Genomic DNA, 19,623 nt, shown 5'->3' with positions numbered 1-19,623 from the left:
CTGACAAGATAATTTTAAAGCATATGTGACTGTCCAAAGGACTAAAAATAGTCAAGACATTCCTGAAAAAGACTAGGTTGGGGGTAATTTGGTATCAGGAATTATCATGAAATTATATGGCAAATGAAGCAAACTAGACACCAGCTCTAGATGTCCTATGTGGACATGACGTGACATGGTGACGTTGCAGACAGCAGGGGAGGAAGGGCTGGACTGGGGCCACTGGCTATCCAAACAGAAAGAAATAAAATTGAATTCCCTCCTCCTCCATATATTCTGGACTTTGTGTAAATTCCAGAGGTACTGAGGACTTACAGGTGAAAGGCAAGAGGATTTCTTCAACAAGAAAGTACTAACTATAAAAAGGAAAGATTAATAAACCTGACTACATTAAAATTAAGAACTCTGTTCATCAAAAGATATTGATGAAAAGTGAAAAGACAAGCCATATCTTGGGAGGAGATATTTGGAACATTAATAACAAATAAAAGACTAATATCTGAAGTATATGTTAGTCGCTCAGCTGTGTCTGACTCTTTGGGACCCCATGGACTGTAGCCCACCAGGCTCCTCTGTCCATTGGAATTTCCAGGCAAGAATACTGAAATGGGAAGCCATTCCCTTTTCCAGGGGATCTTCCCAACCCAGGAATCAAACCTGGGTCTCCCGCATTGCAGGCAGATTCTTTACCATCTAAGCCACGAGAGAAGCCCAGAATTTATAAAAAGCTCCTGCTAATGCATAAAAGAAAGACAACTCAGCAGGCACTGAGCAAAAACCACGAACAGGCATTTCTCCGAAGAGGGAGAAATTACAAGCCCGCTGTGATCAGAGAGACGCAGCACAGCAACCCAGCAAAAACCATTTTAGAAAAAACGCTAAGTTCTGGGCAAGACACGAATCAAAAGCAACTTCTATGTTAATACATTCCTTTCTTTTTTTTTTTTTAACTTGATGCAGTCTCTTGGGAAAAGCATTTGATGGTTTCCAAAATGGAGCATTTGGATGTTTGTGGCCCAGAAATTCCACTTCTAAGTACACATGTTAGAGCAGGGTTGGCAAACCATGACTCGCAGGCCACTTTTTGTTTATTTGTTTTGTTCTTGCTAAATAAAATTTTATTGGAAATCAGCCATCTCTTCTGTATGGCCTGTGCCTGCGTTTACCCTAAGACAGCCGAGCTGAGTGGCTGTCATAGGGACCATAGGCCCCAAACCTAAAATATTGACTAACTAGCCTTTTGCAAAGTTTGCCAACCCTTACCTAGAGACATTTTTACAGCCTCATCTTGCTTTCGCCTATCACATTTTTTTTTTTTTTCTGCACTGGGTCTTTGTTGCTGCCCATGAGCTTTCTCTAGTTGTGGTGCATGAGCTTCTCATTGCAGCAGCTTCTCTTGTTGGGCAGCATGGGCTCTGGGGCACAGGCTCAATAGCTGTGGCACACGGGCTTAGCTGCTCCGAGGCATGTGGGATCTTCCCGGACTGGTATCTCTTGCATTCAAGGCAGATTCCTAACTGCTGGGCCACCAGGGAAGCCCCAACATTTTTTACAGACTTTATTTTTCAAAACAGTTTAAAATTTACAGGGAAGTTGAGAAAGTAGTACAGAGAGCTCTCACATGCTCTTGGCCTTGTTTCCCCTACCATTATCCTCTTACATTAGTGGGCAGCTACATGTTCATACCTGGACATGACGCTTCCAACCCCGTGGACTATACAGTCTATGGGATTTCTCCAGGCCAGAATACTGGAGTGGGGAGCCTTTCCCTTCTCCAGGGGACCTTCCCAACCCAGGGATCGCACCCAGGTTCTCCTGCACTGCAGGAGGATTCTTCACCAGTTGAGCCACAAAAGCCCCAAACGAACTAAGGTGTGTACTTTATTCATAGTTCCTTAGCTTCTATTCATTGTCTTTTTCTCTTCCAGCTCCCTCTCAGGATGCCTCATTACATTAACTTGTCAGGTCTCCTTAGGCTCCTCTTGGCTGTGATAGCTTCTCAGACTTTTCTAGTTTTTATCCTTTTTCTTTTTATTTTTTAAGCTTTTTATTTTGTATCAGAGTGTAGCCAATTAACAATGCTGTGACATTTTCAGGTAGACATCAAAGGGACTCGGCCATACATACATATGTATCCATTTTCCCCCCAAACTCCCCTCCCATCCAGGCTGCACATAACACTGAACAGAGTTCCCTGGGCTATACACAGGTCCTTGTTGGTTACTGACTTCAAATATAGCAGTGTGCACTTGTCTATTCCAAACTCCCTGACTACCCCTTCTCCCCATCTTCTCCCCCACTCCGGCAACCATAAATTCATTCTCCAAGTCTGTGAGTCTCCCATACTCTCCTTGCTTTTGATCACTGTGACAGTTCCGAGGAATACGGCTCAAATATTTTGGAGGATGTCCCTGGGAACTTATTTGATGTATTTCTTATGACTCGATAGGGATTATGGGCTTTGGGGAGGAAGATCAGAGAGGGAAAGTATCGTTTTACCGCAAGTACCAACTAACAAGAGTTATTTCTGCGCATAATGACCTTGATCACCTACCTAGGGAAGTGTTTGTCAGATTTTGCCTGTCAGGGATTCTTCCCCTCACCTTCTGCCTTTGCATACTGGACTCTCCGGAAGGCAGTCACTATGGGCTTCCCAGATAGCTCAGAATCTGCCTGCCAAGGCAGGAGATGCAGGAGACGCAGGTTTGATTCCTGGGTAGGGAAGATCCCATGGAGAAGGAAATGGCAACCCATTCCAGTGCTCTTGCCTGGAAAATATCGTGGACAGAGGAGCCTGGAGGGCTGCAGTCCGTGAGGTCGCAAACGGTTGGACATGACTTAGCACCTAAACAACAGCCCTGTGCATAGGCTACACTTCTGGGATGGGGATGCATTGTCTTAGTCCTTGGGGTGAAAGGTATTATTTGGAAATCTTCAAGGGGAATCTGCCCCTTCTCTCCCATTCATTTATATATTCAATCATTGATATCAGTATGGACCCATGAATACATATTCATTTTAAACTTTGAGTCAAATGTTACAAAACTACTTTATTTTGTAGTTTGGTGTTCCAGTTTTATCATTGGGAATTCTTTCAGTTGAGTCCTGTATGCCTCTATCAATGGAGGTTTTTAAAGTTGTGAGCACTTTCTTACATTCTAGCAGCACAAAATGCTCCAAATTTACCATGTGTATTTCCTTTTCTGGTTCTAGAATTAGCCATTTCTCCAAGGACTCTTGGTTTCTTATTGGAGGATGGTATCAGAAACCAAGATCTGGGTGATAAGATGCTTATTGTTATTGGGGTGTCATTGCTTCTAGGCTCTCTTAGCCTATAGGACAGGAACTACGTATGTGTATATTAACCTGTATATATATATACACACAAATACTTCTATATGTAATTATCTGTATAAGCTACACAGGGTTTATATTAATGTCTCCCACTCTAATCCATTACCACATGGGCCATTCCAGCTTCCTCTCCTTGACTATTTGTAAATTCCCACTCTAAGAAATTGGTTTTCCATCATCTGTCAACCATTTACCTGATTGTCCAATTCCTGTGTACATGCTTAATAATATCAGAATAACTATTGCGCGCCCCCATGGGAAACAATTTTATTAACCAGAGCACAGCGCTTATGTGCACTTTTCCATGCCTCCATTCTCTCTTATTTCCAAAGTTGCTTAGATCAGCATCTTTCTCCACCCCTTTCAAATGCAAATGTGTCATTCATTTGCAATACAGTTAGCTTCTCTTGGAACAGTCTGCATTCCTCTATAGGGTCCCCTGATCTCCTAGATGAATTTTTAAATTCGTGTATATTAAAAGTCTGCTTGCTATTTGTATGCCCGACTCACGTCCGACTCTTCGTGACCCTATGGACTGTAGCCCACCAGGCTTCTCTGTCCATGGGATTCTCCAAGCAAGAATACTGGACTGGGTTGCCATGCCCTTCTCCAGAGGTTCTTCCCAACCCAGGGATTGAACTCATGTCTTGCTCATTGTGGGCAGATTCTTTACCTTTTTGTATTCACACCTAATTTGTGTGATGCTTGTGAGCATTAAATGAGATAGCATATGTAAAGTATTTAGTCTTCAGCGATGACAACAACTGTGTTTGTATTATCGCGCCCTCAGAAATCACTGTCAGTTATCTCTGCTCTGTGCTAAGTCATCTCCCTGAACTTCACATTAAGCTCTTTCTCACAGGTGACCACCTGTGAGGGGTCGAGTCCACTCCACCAAAGAGGATTTGGGGAGCCAGAGGTGAGGTTAGAGGTCATCTGCTATATGACCTTCTTTGCACATGAGGAAAATGGGGCATAGAGAAGTAGAAAGACTTCCCTAAGACCACTCAACTTTTTGCAAGGTTTCCAGGCTGGAACATCTGTCTTTTAGAGAGAGGTTTCGGAGAAGGCAGTGGCAACCCACTCCAGTGCTCTTACCTGGAAAACCCCATGGATGGGGGAGCCTGGTAGGCTGCAGTCCATGGGGTCGCTAAGAGTCAGACACGACTGAGCGACTCCACTTTCACTTTTCACTTTCATGCATCGGAGAAGGAAATGGCAACCCACTCCAGTGTTCTTGCCTGGAGAATCCCAGGGACGGGGGAGCCTGGTGGGCTGCCGTCTGTGGGGTCGCACAGAGTCGGACACGACTGAGCGACTTCACTTTCACTTTTCACTTTCCTGCATTGGAGAAGGAAATGGCAGCCCACTCCAGCGTTCTTGCCTGGAGAATCCCAGGGACGGGGGAGCCTGGTGGGCTGCCGTCTGTGGGGTCGCACAGAGTCGGACACGACTGAGGGAACTCGGCAGCAGCGGCAGCAGAGAGAGGTTTCTGGGGTTGTTCTCTTGGGTAAAGAGAACCTCGCAGCGGGTTGATGCGGTTGACCCAATACTGCAGATGGAGCAGAGCTGAAAGGAGGCTGAGAGGAGAACAGGACACGTTCGGGGGGAGACATTCTTCTGCAAGTGTGGGATTTCTGATCTATTAGCCCAGCCAGTGTGGTAACTACAGCAAGCAGTGGGTACCGCCAGGACTGGGAAATGGGGACTGCTCACAGCCTGTGGTTGTGTAGTACTAAGAAATGACCACACGATGGCACCAGAAGCCATTATTTGGGAACACGTCAATCTGGGCTCCGGGGCTACTTCTGATCCTCCAGTGCCTATCTAGCAGAAAGGAAATTTCCCTGGAGCTCTGAGTGGCCTCCATGCATGTGGCTAATGAAAGAAGGAAATTAATAAGCAAGTCCTCAAAAAGAACTTCAAAAGGGAAGGATTTACTTAGACCAGCACTGTCCAATAGAAATATAATGTGACCCCTGAATACAAGCTGAAAATGTAAATTTAAATGCTCTACTAGTCACATCAAAGGAAAGTAAAAAGAAACAGAGGAAAATAACTTTAACAATTTATTCTATTTAACCCAACAAATTAAAAACTTGTCATGTCAATATATAATTAATACAATAATATTAATGAGATACTTTATTTTTGCCATGCTGTCTTTGAAATCTACTGTGTGTGTGTTTATTTTTTATTGAAATATAATTGATTTACAATGCTTTGTTAATTTAGGGTGTACAACAAAGTGATTCAGTTATACATATATATATCCAAGATTTTTTTCCATTATAGGTTATTACAAGATTTTGAGTAGAGTTCCCTGCGCTATGCAGTAAGTCTTGCTGGTTATGCTGTACCTTAATTTACACTGATGGCCCATCTCCATTCAGACCAACCATACTTCAAGTGCTCAGTGGGGCCAGGGGCTGTCGTGCTGGCCAGAACTGAAACAAGTTCACGTGCATCAGCTCTGAGAAGCAACTTGCATACACTGGAGAGATATGGGGGCCCAGAAGCATCCTGAGTGCAAGGCTAATTTAGCAAACAGTAGCAAGTCAGCTTGCATTCCCCCAAATTCCTTGCCACCTGTTGGATAATGCCTGAAATTCTACTATCTGCTCCTCTGGGGCTTCATATCCTTTAAACCCTAAATGTGACACATTCTTCCCTTCTTCTACTCACAGGCCAGAGACCTGGGATCCGAGCTGATGGAAGGATGTGGGCCAGGAGGTCTTCTCTCCATAGGACAAGGTAACAGAAGAGCAACTTTTCTGGCCCACCAGAGACTTGTCATAGCAAAGGGAATTCAAGGCCCTGTAACCCCCTGCCACCCTGCCATCCTTAGTTAGCTTTCCTAAACCCACAGAGGAAATGCTCAACATGGTCAAATTTGCCAGCCCTCCCATCAAACTATCTTCCAAACCAGAAGTGCTAGAGGAAAGCCAGCCCACTTGGCTCTCTGAGCCTAGTTCTTGCATCCCTTCTACCACCCTGGACCAACACAGCCCATCCATCCATGCTGAAATGGGTGGTCTCATCCACACATGCTCAGCAGTTTCCACTGGACAGAAAAAGGAATGATGTCCTCACACTTCCTCCCCATCCCCACCCCCGCCTTGGAGAAGAGTTTCAGTCTGGTGGTTCCTTAGGCTTTTGGCCCAGTCTGCTGTAAGGACTCCTGTGGAGAGGGGAAAGGGGGACTCGATTTCCCAGACTATTGTGGGCCCTGGAAACATACTATTATCTGGAGGAAATGCTGAACATTTTGGCTCCCAGGGCCAAATAGCCGACAGTGTGGAAAGATCTGAATTTCTGGAGAGACTGTTTCTCATTGCCTGGCACTGTGTTGACAGCACATGGAGGAGAAGGGTTTCCCTGCCACATTGGAATGGAAGCCGCATTTCCTGAACAGACTGCTCACATCGGAGTGCTTTCAAAAGAATTAACGCACGTTATTAAACAAAATGCTTGGGTGCCCACAGCCCACAGCAAACACAGCAGCCAGTACAGGAATGCAGATGCTGAAAAGACATTGGGAGTTCTGAGTAATGAGAAGGAGGATAGCAGTGAGTGAAAGGGATCCAATAAAGCTGGCACGCTAACATGATAGCTTGGGGCAGCCCCACAGAGCTGAGGCCCGTGTCCCACAGATAATGCTGCTCTGCCCAGCCCCCAGACCCCATCCCTGGGGTTCAGCTGGTAAAGATTCCCCCTGCAATGCAGGAGACCTGGGTTCAATCCCTGGGTTGGGAAGATCCCCTGGAGAAGGGAAAGGCTACCCAGTCCAGTATTCTGGCCTGGAGAATTCCATGGACTGATTCGCACACCCAGCTTCTCATTATAAGGAAGAAATAAAAAGTAAAGCCTATATTTAGTTAAGAAAGAGTGAAATGCAAAGTCCAGAATTCCTTCTAACTGTACATTTGTGTTGTATGCGTGTGCATGCTGTCAGTGTCTGATGTCGTAATTCTCCTCAAACTTGACCACGAAATATCACATAGCCTAAACGCCAAAGCCGAACACTGTCCCGTTAATAGTATTCCTATCTGGATGCCTTAAAAAGATATTCAGGAAACCACCTGTTTCTGTTCAATCTGTAAAAAGTTTTAGTTTTAAAGGTAAGGTGTTTTTGAGTTACTGAAGCCTAGTTTAAACAATACAAAGCACTTTGTTTTTAAAGCTTAACTAGACAAGAATTTGTTTCCTTTGAATAATAAAAAAAAAAAAAAAGAGCTATTTTCTTCTCCAACAAGGAGGGGTATGTCATCACATAGCAATAAAAACTGAAAATCCAACCAAATTAGGACTGACAAAAAATGGCAGCTGGAAAAGCCTGAAATTGTAACCTATTCTCCAAGTCACGGAGAAATAAAATTAGGGCAAGTTCAAGGATGAGAAGTATCTGTAAAGTATCTAGGTTTTGACTCTTCAAAACCCCTGAGAGGCCCAGCGATTTCTGGTGGAAATTCCCAAAACCCTCAATCATGAGTCACTGTAGTCTGCTGCCCCCTGTGCCTCCACTGGTTTTGGCAGACCTCAGCACACCATCTCTCCAGCCCAGCACTGGTGGGGAAGCTCTGATTGGGAGAGGATGGGACTGAAGGACGGGTGGTAGTGAAATGACCTTATAAGGCAACTTTAAGTCCTGGGGAAGGCCTGGTGTTTCATCAAACTAGAAAAATGTTAAGACCTGAGACCTCCTGCCCCTCCCATTAAGAGTTCAGAGAAATAGGGAGATATGTTTACCCTAACAGGACATTCTTCTATTTAAACATGAAGGGTAACTAGGTAAAATCCACCCCCACCGCCACCCCCCCACCTCAACCAATGGTTCTATCTTAAGCAAGCTCTGGAGGATGGAAGACGCCCAGCTCACAAAGGTCAGACCTTGAGGTGAGTGCACCGTGGAGCTGGTCAGAGCCTGGAAGAAGCAGAATCCAACATGGGGGTAGCCATGCCTTGGGAATCACCAACTTCCCATTTCACAGGCCATGGACTTCAGGGTCAGAGAGTGAAGTAACCTAAGGACTCCCAGCCAGGATGAAGCCCAGTCTGCTTCCCAGGTGATGGGGGCAGGACCTGGAGTGGGAAGGAGTTCCCATCTCCCACCTGGCCACTCAAAGCTGGGGCTCTGCGGCAGAAAGAATGGGTGTTCCCTGGGACTCTCATAGACAAGTACGCTGGGGCTCAGCGCTGGGCTGTCTGGGATGTGCTTCCTGGCACATAATTACCACCATCAAGATTATTATTAGCATTAGGCATTTACATGACACTTAATATTTCCAAAGCATTGTACTGCCGTTTAATTAGTTTTTCCTTGCAACATTCCTGTCAAGTCCGCACTCGATAGCTGGGTGACTGACAGGGGCAGGCAGGAGAGGTGAGGGGATAAATGCTAAAGGTCGATGGAGAAAAGGGGATGGCAGCACTGTCTCTTGGCTTTCCTTCTCTGATGACCCAGGGAAGATAAATAATCTCCCATACTCCCTGCAAATTCTGCATTCCCAACCCCTTGATCCCCACAGTCAAAGTACCTGTAACTTCCAGGAGGTAGAGGGTGTGAGGAGAATCTCTTCTTTGGTGTATTTTGGCTCAAGGTTCAGATAACTTTCAAAAAAAAAAAAGAAAAGAGAGAGACCCGTGTCAAGTTCAAGTTCATATTCATTCAGAATTGTTGACACCTTCAGTTTCTTGCCAAATCTCAACTACACTGCAAATTTACAAAGTTGTGATTTCCAGACCTAAGACAGCCTGCAATAGGAAGACTTTTAGCATTTGACAAGTCCTAAATAGGTCTGTCAAAATTGAAAAGTGGTGCTGGCCAGTGGGCACTGTCTCTTGCTGGCCAGTGGGCCTCAGCGTTGGGCTGTGAAAGGGGCGGCTTCTCTGCTCACGCCTCATCTGAGAGCCTGCTGGGGTCTGGAGGAACCACAGGTGCCACCTCAGAGGCCTGGCAGCAAAGCCTCTGGTTCTGCTCCTTGGGTTCCAGGACAAAGCTGTGGGAAACGAAACAGGAGGGGACCAAGGCTGAAAGACTAAAACTCCTGGCAGTTAGCTGAGGGAGATAACACTCTGGGTCCAGCCCCCTCTTCTCAGCCCAGCTGCACGTTTCTGAAGCAAGCTGAGAGGCCACCTCTTGTTCCTCGGCCTGGAAAGTTCTTTCACCAGGGCCTGGGTGAGTTGAAGCCAACCATCAGCACAATCCCTTCCATGTAGCACCAGCTGAAGTTTCTCATAAACGGCAAAGTTTCTCACTGGCCTGCAGGTGACCTGGAGCCAAGGTAGAAGGGAGTGGACCCTATCTCCTATCAATTCTGACCCTAGGCACCCCCCTTCCCTCTCCATCCTCACCCCCATCCTGGTCAGGGGCACTCCAAGTCAGGAAGAAGGGCTGCTGGAGCCTGGGAGGGTAGCGATCCCAAGGGATGAAGGATGATGGCTAGGAAAGGCTGGGTAACCGCGTTTTGCCACTGTCCTCAACCGGCCCTGGGACATCCGAAGGCGGCGGCGGGACACTTGAGGCTCGGGTCGGGGGAAGCCTGGGGCTCCTCCTCTCAGCGGGACTCGAGCTCCCTGCGCCCCCAGCCAGGGTCCCCACCTGCTGCCGGAAAGCAAGTCTGGAAAAGACTGGGCTTTGGCGATCACTCTGGCAGCCGCAGCCGCAGAGACGAGACACTGAAAATGGAGGTGCGGGTTGGGCTGGTGGGGGATTCCCAGCAGCTTCGACCTGCCAGGACCAGCGTCTTTGCCCCCGCCGCCCGCTGCAGCCAACCAAGAACGCGTCCACGCGGGGCCCCTTCCAAGGTCACTGAGCTCACAAGGCGAAAAGCACCAACAGCCGCAGTGAGTGGCTGCCGGACCGCGCTGCACCCGGAGGGGCTGTCTGAGTGACAGAAACGGAAGGTCATCTCCCTGGACAGGATTCCAGTCCTTGCCAAGGACGAGAGATCTGCCTACCCCCGGAGAGGACTCGGAAGGCCGGGCCGACTTTCACCCGAAGTAGCTCCGCAGCCGACACAAGCCCGCCTGTCTGGAGCGTCTGGGAGCACCGGCCGAGGCCGCCTTGGTGCGGAGAAAATGATAACACCCCGGTCCTCCCTGGGTGCCCTGAACAGACATTCCCCGGCTCCTCCAAGAGCTGGGGATCGATTCTGCTCTTCGTTTTCCGCTTGCTAGGAGCATGCCCTCGGGCTACGTTATGACTGTCCGTGCCTCAGTTTCCTCCTTTGTTAAGTTGGAGAGGCGGCGCCACACTTCTCAAAGTTACTGTAAGCCTTAAATGAACTAACCCCGACGAAGAGCTTAGAGCTGCTCCCAAAGCACACCGCTGTATGCAGGATACCCTTCTCAGCATCCTCACCTCCTCTTAAGGGGACCGTCCCTCTGTCTGTCTCTCTGTCTCTCTCCCTTGCCCCCCTCCTTCCCTCTCTCCCCCATCTTGATCCCTCATCCGCTTTCTCCCCTCCCCTAGTCTCTCTCCTTGTCTCTCCGTCTCTCCGGATGGCTTTGTAGACCCGCAACAGCTGAATGAAATGTGCAAAAGGAATCCACCCTTTTTCCTGTGTCGGTCCCGCCACAGAGGCGAATCTGAGCTGTGTACTTTGGAGCCAGCCTTTTCCGCGCCGGCGCCGCCGAAGTTCCCGCGTCTCGGTCAGCTCCCCGCAGCGCGCGCTTGTCGGGTACCTCGAGATTCCTGAAATCTGGGTTTCTTGGCCCACCTGGGAGAGCCAAGGAGGTGGTGGGTTGGACACGGAGTCCCTGCAGCCCCTCGGTCCGGCTGGGCGACAGCGATCACGCGGCCACCGTGCTCAACCCACAGCTGCAGCCGCGGTGCCGCGGGTCCCAGTGCGCGGCCGTGGTAGGCCCAGGCTTGCGGCTCGCATTTCCTGGGCCGACATAGCTTAACGGCGTGGCCACCGACTCCGGGGCCTCAGCACCCAGGCCAGAGAGCACAAAGTTCCACGGGTCAGATCTGAGGGGCTGGGGAACCGCCCGTGTCACAAGCAATGTGAATTCCGCGCTGCCTAGAACCCGGACTGCGAACTTTTCGCCGGCCTCTGAGTGCAGCTCGATCTCCCGGACTCAGGAGAAACGTTCGGAGCCGTCCAGACCGCCAGGACGTCAGGGCCAGGTCATCAAGTACACCAAGGGCTCGGTTCCCGTTCACGAGGACAAGGGACCAGACCCTTGATTTTTCCTTCTGCAACTCAGAACTTTAACCACTGGCCCTGAATCTCGATGTGCGCCGGTTGTCAAGACGCTGAAATTCACCACTTCCACTTCCTAGGAGCCGGAGGCCCAGAACGATTCTTGGACACGCAGACTGGAAGACGAGAAATGTCCCCCCCATCCGGAATGAAAAGGGTCCCAGGTTCAAAGTGGCAGCCCCTCTGGGTGTCCCAGGGGGAGTTTCAATTCCCAGGGGAGGGGAAACGCGGCCTTAGCACAACCACCGTAGGACGCAGTCGATCCAGCCTCGCGCTGCCCCTGGCTGGTTGGGAAGCTGAAGAGGTTAGCGGGCCCTGCCTGCTGCTCTGTCAGGTGCAGACCCTTCCGGGGCGCCCCAATCGGCACGTCTAATTTGGGCGCAGGCAGGCTGCCCCAAGCTTGAGCTCCGGGCCTTTCAAAAAGCACCCACAGTGGGAAACTCTCGCTTCCCTCCAGCTTCAGAAACCCGAAATTCCAAGCAGAAGTCAGGCTTTCTCAGGATAACCAGAGGAAAAGACTGTCCCCCACCCCCTTCTTTCCGTTCTTTATTAATTTCATGGTGAGTTTTCGGGGAAGTGACTTAAGGTCTAGAGCGATCCTCCTTTGCTCTCAATGCCTGCCTTTTTTGCTCCATCTATCCAGGAGCCTCCAGTCAGGAGCTCCTCCGACCCCACCCCAGGCATCTCAGAGTGTCCGTGGCTTTGCCAGTTTTTCTAGCCCGGTCTAGCTTCTGTTCTGCTTCCTTGACCTCTCTGCCGATGACTGCAATCCAGGGGCCCGCATGAACATCCATTATGTTCTCCCTCGCTCCGTGACGCCCGTCCTCCCCAACCATGTCCACACTGTAAACTGAAGTTTTCCTGTTTGTTTCTTGTTTTAAAAAAGGTTTAAGTAAACGGGCATTTGGGATTCCTTGGTGGCTCACAAGTGTCTGCCTGCAATGCTGGAGACCCGAGTTTGATCCCTGAGTCGGGAAGTTTCCCCAGAGAAGGAAATGGCAACCCATTCCAGTATTCTTGCCTGGAAAATTCCATGGAAGGAGGAGCCTGGCAGGCTATGTCCATAAGGTCGCAAAGTGTCAGACATGACTGAGTGACTTCATTTCAAACAGGCATTTATCAGGATTATTTGGGCCACCAAGAAGCATCCTGACCACATGCAAATGAAACCCCCAGACAACTGAGAAAACAGTAATATTAATTGAAGCAGCTGCACATTAAATACATATAAGAGATTAGGATATAAATGGCATATAAAAGTCCAGAATCTATTAAGAGCTGGAAAAAGAAACACAGGACACAGATGTCTAGACATGCTTCTTAGACTCAATGTTAGATTCAAGGTCAGAGTCGAGAAGGGATCAATCTAATCCAATTTCCTCAGTTTATGAATAAGGAAACAGGCCCAGAGAAAGCCAGGCACCCCCTCAAGGTCGCATAGCAGAGGAGTCGAAGAATCCAATCCTGACTCCCAACGCACTGCACATCCTACTCCGACTCAGGTGCTTGCTGCTTTAGGAATCACAGAGCAAACAGCTTTAGCTCTCACAAGGCGAGGGGATTCCGTGAAGGATCCCCTTCCTGCAATCTTGTCTCTCCCCGGTCAGGTGTGGGCTGTCCGGAAAGGGTCTGGATCCCCCGGCCCTGGGAGTTCAGATCAAACCTTCCCGCTACAGCCGTCTCTACCCGAGAGCAACACAGGTGCAGTTCTCCGAGAGCACCGATAGGTGGCGTGTTCCTCACAGGAACCAGCCGGGACTCCTCCCGCGCTCCTAGGACCCTGCTCTCTGCCCTAACCACCCGCCCAGGGTCCCTCTCGAAAGCAAGCGGATAGAAAGGGGGTGCAGCAGGGGCTCAGGCTCGTGCCGGAGGTTTGAAAAGACCCTGGAAACCTTGATTCTGGCCCTTCGGCTCAGAGTGACCTCACTCTTGTTAAGAGGCCAACGAGCTTCGAGCGCAGAGGGCAAGGCCCTGCTCACTGGCCCAGAGACAACACCAGGGTCACCCCTAGGGGGCGTTATCTCCCCTCAACGAGCGTGTCCACGAAGCCGCTCATTCACGCAAGCTGGGCAGCTGCCTTTTTCTACCACTATCCCCAGACCCCATTCTTCCGCCTACTTTTTCCCTCTTTTTCAAATATTGGGAATGGGGTGGGGGAGCAGTAAGCGAAGCCGGGAGCTTTTTTCAATTGCGACGATAATTGTCCTCGAGATGGATTTCTTAGTCTGCGCATCCATTATTGACTTCTCTTCTAATATTTGGTTTTGCCGCTTTGATCGCCAGAAGATCACAGACTTGACTCCTTTGCATAACAATTTTGGGGGGGGGGCGTACTCGGTGCGGGAGGGGAGGGACGCGCCTGGAATGGCTTTGGGGTTGGTATTCCATCCCTCCCCCGTACTTCATTCCTGGCATTGAGGCCAGCCTGCCTCTCACTGACTTCCCATCCCTAACAGCATCATTCATGCCTGGAGAGTTCTGAAGGCGAGTGGGGGAGGGGGAGAGGAAGCAGCGAACCCCCACCCCGTCTCCCTCCCCGAAAGGCCGCAGGAACCTTAAGGCCCTCCAGTGGGACAGAAGAGAGGAGGGACTGTGTCTCCCGCTCACCTTCCATTGCTTTCCCAGCCCCAAGAGATGCTGCCTCTTCCACCGCACAGACAGACTGGGGAGAGAATATACCTCACTTGAGGTGAACTGAATGGGATTGGCAGACCCAGGGAAGGAGACCACGGTCCCCTGTGCTCTCTCATTTGGCACTTAGGCCTCGGGACAAAACTCAGATGTCCAAGGTTCGCAATACGAGCGGCAGCATCTGGGGGACCCTGATCTAGTCCCTTCCTGCTCTGAGTCTCAGTTGCCTCATCTGTGGAGTGGGCTTACAGACATTCTCTCCCTGAGGCCCAGTGATGTTGACCTTGCCACATGTTGCCACTGTTTCCCCCAGTGAGGACTTCGGTTTGGGGATGGCATAGGTGGGTTTTGGTGGGGAACAGAAAACCAGTGGCTATTTTAATCAGGATTTATCAACTGCTTCCTCTGCCTTCCCCTAGTTCAATGATGGGGGTAGGGGAGTGGTGATGGGGTGGGAGGTGAGCAGTGGGCTTGGGGTTAGAACCCTCTGGCCCTTGCTCTTTCACACACCTCACTTCCAGCCTCGGTGGGAGGGAGTTGCTCTCAGGTTCCCAGCTGGCACGCAAGCGCACCCCCGAGACCTACACACGGACAGGCACGAAAGCCAGGGCACAGAGCCCATGCAAACACTTACACTTGCAAACCCGGACACAGCGCAACCGCGCGAGGGTCCCAGGGGCACCGAAAATGCACACAATCCTTTCGTGCACTTGGCACACACGCACACACGCACTCACCTGGAGTCTCTCACACACACAGTCACGTACACACACGCAGGCGCCCCCAACTCTGGTTCCTGCGGGAGCAGGGGGAGAGGGAAGGTGGCCCCGGAAGGCCGAGAGCTGGCAGTGACCCCTCCCCCGCACCTCCCCGGCAGGCAAGCCAGTCTGAGCGAGGAGGTGGGGGCGGTGGGGGGAGGCACCCGGGTTCTCGCCCCTCTTTCCCTGCCTTCTCCCAGGCTCGGTGGACCTCCTTTCCCCACCTGCCCCCCTTGCGGACCAAACTTTTCCCTCTCTCACCTCCCCCGCCAGCTGCCAGCAGCGCGGATCTCGGTAGGAACCCGGAGTTTCCCCGCACCCTCCCCGGGAAGGGGGTCGGTTGGGGAGGTTGCACCCCAGGGGACGAAAGCAGGGCGCGGCCTGGCTCGTGCACGGGCCGGTGGGGAGGGCGGCGAGAAGGCGCTGGCCGGGAGCCCGAGCGCCGAGAACCTGGCGCGCCGACTTCTGCTTGCTTTCGCCGGGCCTGCGGCAGAAGAGCCGCGGGACCAGGGCTCAGCCCTGGAGGAGTCAAGGGAAGGATGACTGCTGGGGCCAGCCGGAGACCGCGGTTTTGGAGCCGTAGGGGCACTTCTATGCAAAGGACTCGGATGTCGTCTGTGTATTTTTTTCCTTGAGTTATTCTTTTTTTGTTCCCAACTTTGGAGTTGGGTCTGACCTCCCGGGGAGCATGGGCTGAGCGGGGGGGGGGGGGGGGGGGGGGGGCAGCAGAACCCGGAAGCCGCCCCGGCCCTCCCTCGTTCGCACTCTCACATCCGTATCCACCGGTGTGCACGCGCTGGAGGCCAGTCCGTGTGGACCCCGACCCGCGCCGAGCCGGATGGAGGCGGGAGCCGCCACTCGGACAGGTGGGGACCTGGGTGGGCAGCAGGCCCCCTCGGCCTGGGGACCCAAGCTCTGGGAACCTCCTGGGCAGGAGGAGGGAGTGAGAGAGGGTGAAAAGCAAAATAAAGGAGTGAAGAAAATTCGAGCGTAGCCGCTGAATTGACTCTGGGCTTTCTTTTCAGGCGGGGTTGGTGGTATAGGGGGCTGTGAGGATGAACATTAGGGTTTCGGTTCTGGCGTTTGGGTGGAATTCTTTGTAAGGAGAAAGGCGGGATGTCTGATTAAAGTGAAGAGAAATATAGAGAGAAGAATATATAGTTGCCTTGCTTTCAGAAGCCCTGAGCTCTAAAATCCCCGGCTCCGGGGGGCGTGTGGTACAGCTTTAGGGCGGTTTGGGCATACAGAGGAGAAGGTAAAGGCTCCTTTCCGTAATCTGTGCCAAGGGGCCTTTTATCTCTCGCCCCAAGTCCTTAATCCAGCCCTAAGTCGACAAGTCAACCCGCCCGCAACGACGGTCTGGTGTCTGCACCCCGGTGCCCGGGAATCAGGCGCCCGACCGCGTCCGCAGTTTTTGGGAGTCGCCAGAGATGTTTCCCCCGTTTCCCATAGTCAAGCAGAGAAGGGGCTTCAATTTCTCGCTTGCCCAGCTTTAAAGGGGGTAAAAGCACTCCGAAACCAAAACTGTTTCTAGAACAAAAAAGTCCGTGCTGTGAACCGCTTCTCCCTCCGATAAAAGGGAGAAAACCCTGAGGGAAGGCAGGATGATGGGTGCATAAATTCAAATATTGAAATCCTTAAAGGTGACCACCTCCAACAGCGGGTTTTTAGGAGGGTTTTTAGGAACCTGGACATTTGTGGGTATACTTCTTGCACACAGAAGAAATATCCCCTGCCCACCTCCAGTCTTCTAGGGTCTCTATAAACAAAGCAGCTGCCCAAATTTTTAGAGTCAACAGAGCATTTTATTTCTGTGGTTTGTTTCCCACATACCCTCACCTCAGCTTTATCCCTTCCCCTGCCTCCCCTATTCCCACTTCAAACTTTGGGTACAATCGCTTAGGATCCCTAACCAATACCCACTGAATCCCCCTGCACCCACTCACACCCTACATTATCATCGCTTCCAAATGAAGACCAAAACCCCGGAGCGCTAATTGAATTAGTCTATTGAAAGGACTGTCAGGTATGACGTGGCTCGAGGCCCCACATTTCCCAAGGTCTATAGGCTTTGGGGACCTGCGATGTATAGTCTGACCTTCCGGCTCATAATAATACCAAGGCACTTGTAGCAGAAATCTCCTCGCATTCACTCCCAACAAAACCGCTGGTCACCCAGTCCCCGTAGGAAGGCTGTGCGCTATTGTGTTGCGACAACTCATTCATGTCCCGCGCCACGAGGCCCCACCGCCATCTGATCTACACTCGAAATGCGATTACCACCGTGTGCATGCAACACGCTCATCCTCTCGGCCCAACGCATGCTCGCCTGGACAGGCTGCAAGGTTTTCTTTCACAATTCTCCTCCTCACACCCATCCACGAAAGACAGGTGGAAGCAGGCAGGACCATGACATTTGTCTCTGCCTAAACGAAATCTAAAGTTCTATGGAATGCGAGATGGTGGGAGACTTCTCTTTTCTGAAGAGCATACACCAAAACCCTCACCAAATACATTTCACTGCACCCAGATGGTGGGGCAGACTCAGGTGTACACACTGATGTGTACATACACTAGCCTCCAGCCATGCACACAAATACACAGACATATAAACAAAGCTTCTATGGACTCATTTCTGTCTCTGGTTCTCAGATACTCAAGCAATAGACACAAATATAGGCTCATTCCCCCATAGCCATGGGCCACTCTCCAAGTCCGTAAGTGGTTTTTGCAAGATTGGAAAACAAAGGTACAGTACCCCAGCCTCTACTCCTCATCAGTTCCTACTTATGGTCCCCAAACTTCTCTATCTTCCCCCAAACACACAAACACTTCCCCTCTGGCCAGGTGCCTTCAGCTCAGCGGCAGGCCCTGGTTAGTTAGCTTCAGTGGAGGAAGTCTGGGAGCGGGAGAGAGGCAGGAGGGTTGAGAGGGGTCCCTGTCTTGCTTACCCCACCCCCCACCATTGAAAGCCTCTGACTCCCTTTGCCCTTCAATGAAGTGAGGAAAGAAATGCTCCTTTTGGCATTTAAAATCCTTTTCTTTCTCATCATTCTCCACTTCTATGTGGGCTGGCAGAACTTGGGGACAGTCAATATACTGCAGAGATATAGCTATGTCAGTGGCCTTCTGTGAGCCCTCTGGCCCCATCAGAGCGGCACAGCTCAGAACTAAACTTCCAAATCTTTGGCCCTGGAGCAGAGGGCATTTGAAGAAAAGGATTCCATTGGATTTGCGAAAATTCTCCCAAACTGCTTCCTGACTGCCCACCCCTTCCTGGACATCTATCAAGTTGGTAGAAATCCTCAAAGGCACAAACCAGTACATCTTAAAAGACTGCCACAGAAACACACTCACGCCTGCACACACATTGCTCCACACACACCTCACCCCTCTACCTACAGGCTTTTACAGAGTCACCCTGCCCTGCCCGTATTTCCTCACCCACATGTCCAGTCTTGGGCGCCCTCTGAGTCCTCTGGAACCTCACACACCCACCTGGATCAACATTTGCTCACTGTGACACCCTATTATGAGGCTTGCCAGGACACCGACCCGCTAACACCAAGTTTCCAATAATATGTTCATTTTCAGGAAGAAGAGAGGAGGGCTCGGGCCCTGGTAGGGGTCTCGGAGAGCAGGCGGCTCTGGATGCGGAGCGTCGGCGGAGGCCTGGCCTGGGGGGAGGATGCTGTTGCAGGGTGGAGGGGGCGAACCAGTGCGAGGAGCACCGCCTAATCCAGCCCCGAGCTCGTGGGCCGCGGGTGCATTTATCATCCCATTACTGTAACAAATCCGGGCTCCACTACATGAAAGGTAAAATGAATTACCGACGTTAAGCCGTCAATAAAGTCATTTCTGTAAATGGTGTCTCCAAAGGGCCGCCGCATTATTCAGCTGGCTTTATCAGCTGGCTGGAAATTACGTGGAGGAGCCGGGCCGCGCGGCGCGCGGGGCCGCTCACTTTGATTAAGCGTCTTGCCAGCGCGATGTGACAGAGCTTTTGACCAGGGTTTTATTCACAGGCCTGTGATGAACGCCAAGCTGATCAGGCGGAATGAAGAGTAATTAAAACCTATAAATTATCTTCCGCAGCCCTTCTCGAGGCGTCTCCTGCAGGCGAGATAAGGCGTCGAGACCCTATTTACGGCGCTGAAAGGGACCGCGGCGCACAAAAGCTACGCGGCTAAATAGGATATTGATAGTGTCCTAATTAGAATTTAATTAAGTACCCACGCTCGCTTGCGGGATAAAGATTTCAATTTTGCGAACTTAAATATAAATAAAATCCCACCCCCATTTCGGGGAGAATGGGTGGGGGTACCGGGAGATTTCGGGGAGCCCTTGGGTGCAGAACTGAGGAGGACCCGGGAGACCCCCAGGTGGGGTTGGGGGGCGACTTGGGAGGTTTGAGGAGATCACGTCGGGCCTGCTTTAGCGCTGCGCTTCGGGAAAATGGTTCTCGCCGCCCCGGAACCGCGGGAAAGTCCAGCTAGGAATTCCGAAAGCCCCGAGCATCGGAAGACCCTTGGCTGACCCGGAGATGCAGCTAGCAATACCAACCCCCGCTCTCCACTAGCCCCTTGTGAGAAACTTCGGTTAGTGCGGGGGTTCCGGTTATTGTCATTTTCGTTTTATTCTCTTCCTAACCCTCTGTGACTTTTCTGGGC

This window comes from Odocoileus virginianus, chromosome 13 (assembly GCF_023699985.2).
Source record: "Odocoileus virginianus isolate 20LAN1187 ecotype Illinois chromosome 13, Ovbor_1.2, whole genome shotgun sequence".
Lineage (NCBI taxonomy): Eukaryota > Metazoa > Chordata > Mammalia > Artiodactyla > Cervidae > Odocoileus > Odocoileus virginianus.
This window is presented reverse-complemented; position numbering follows the sequence as displayed.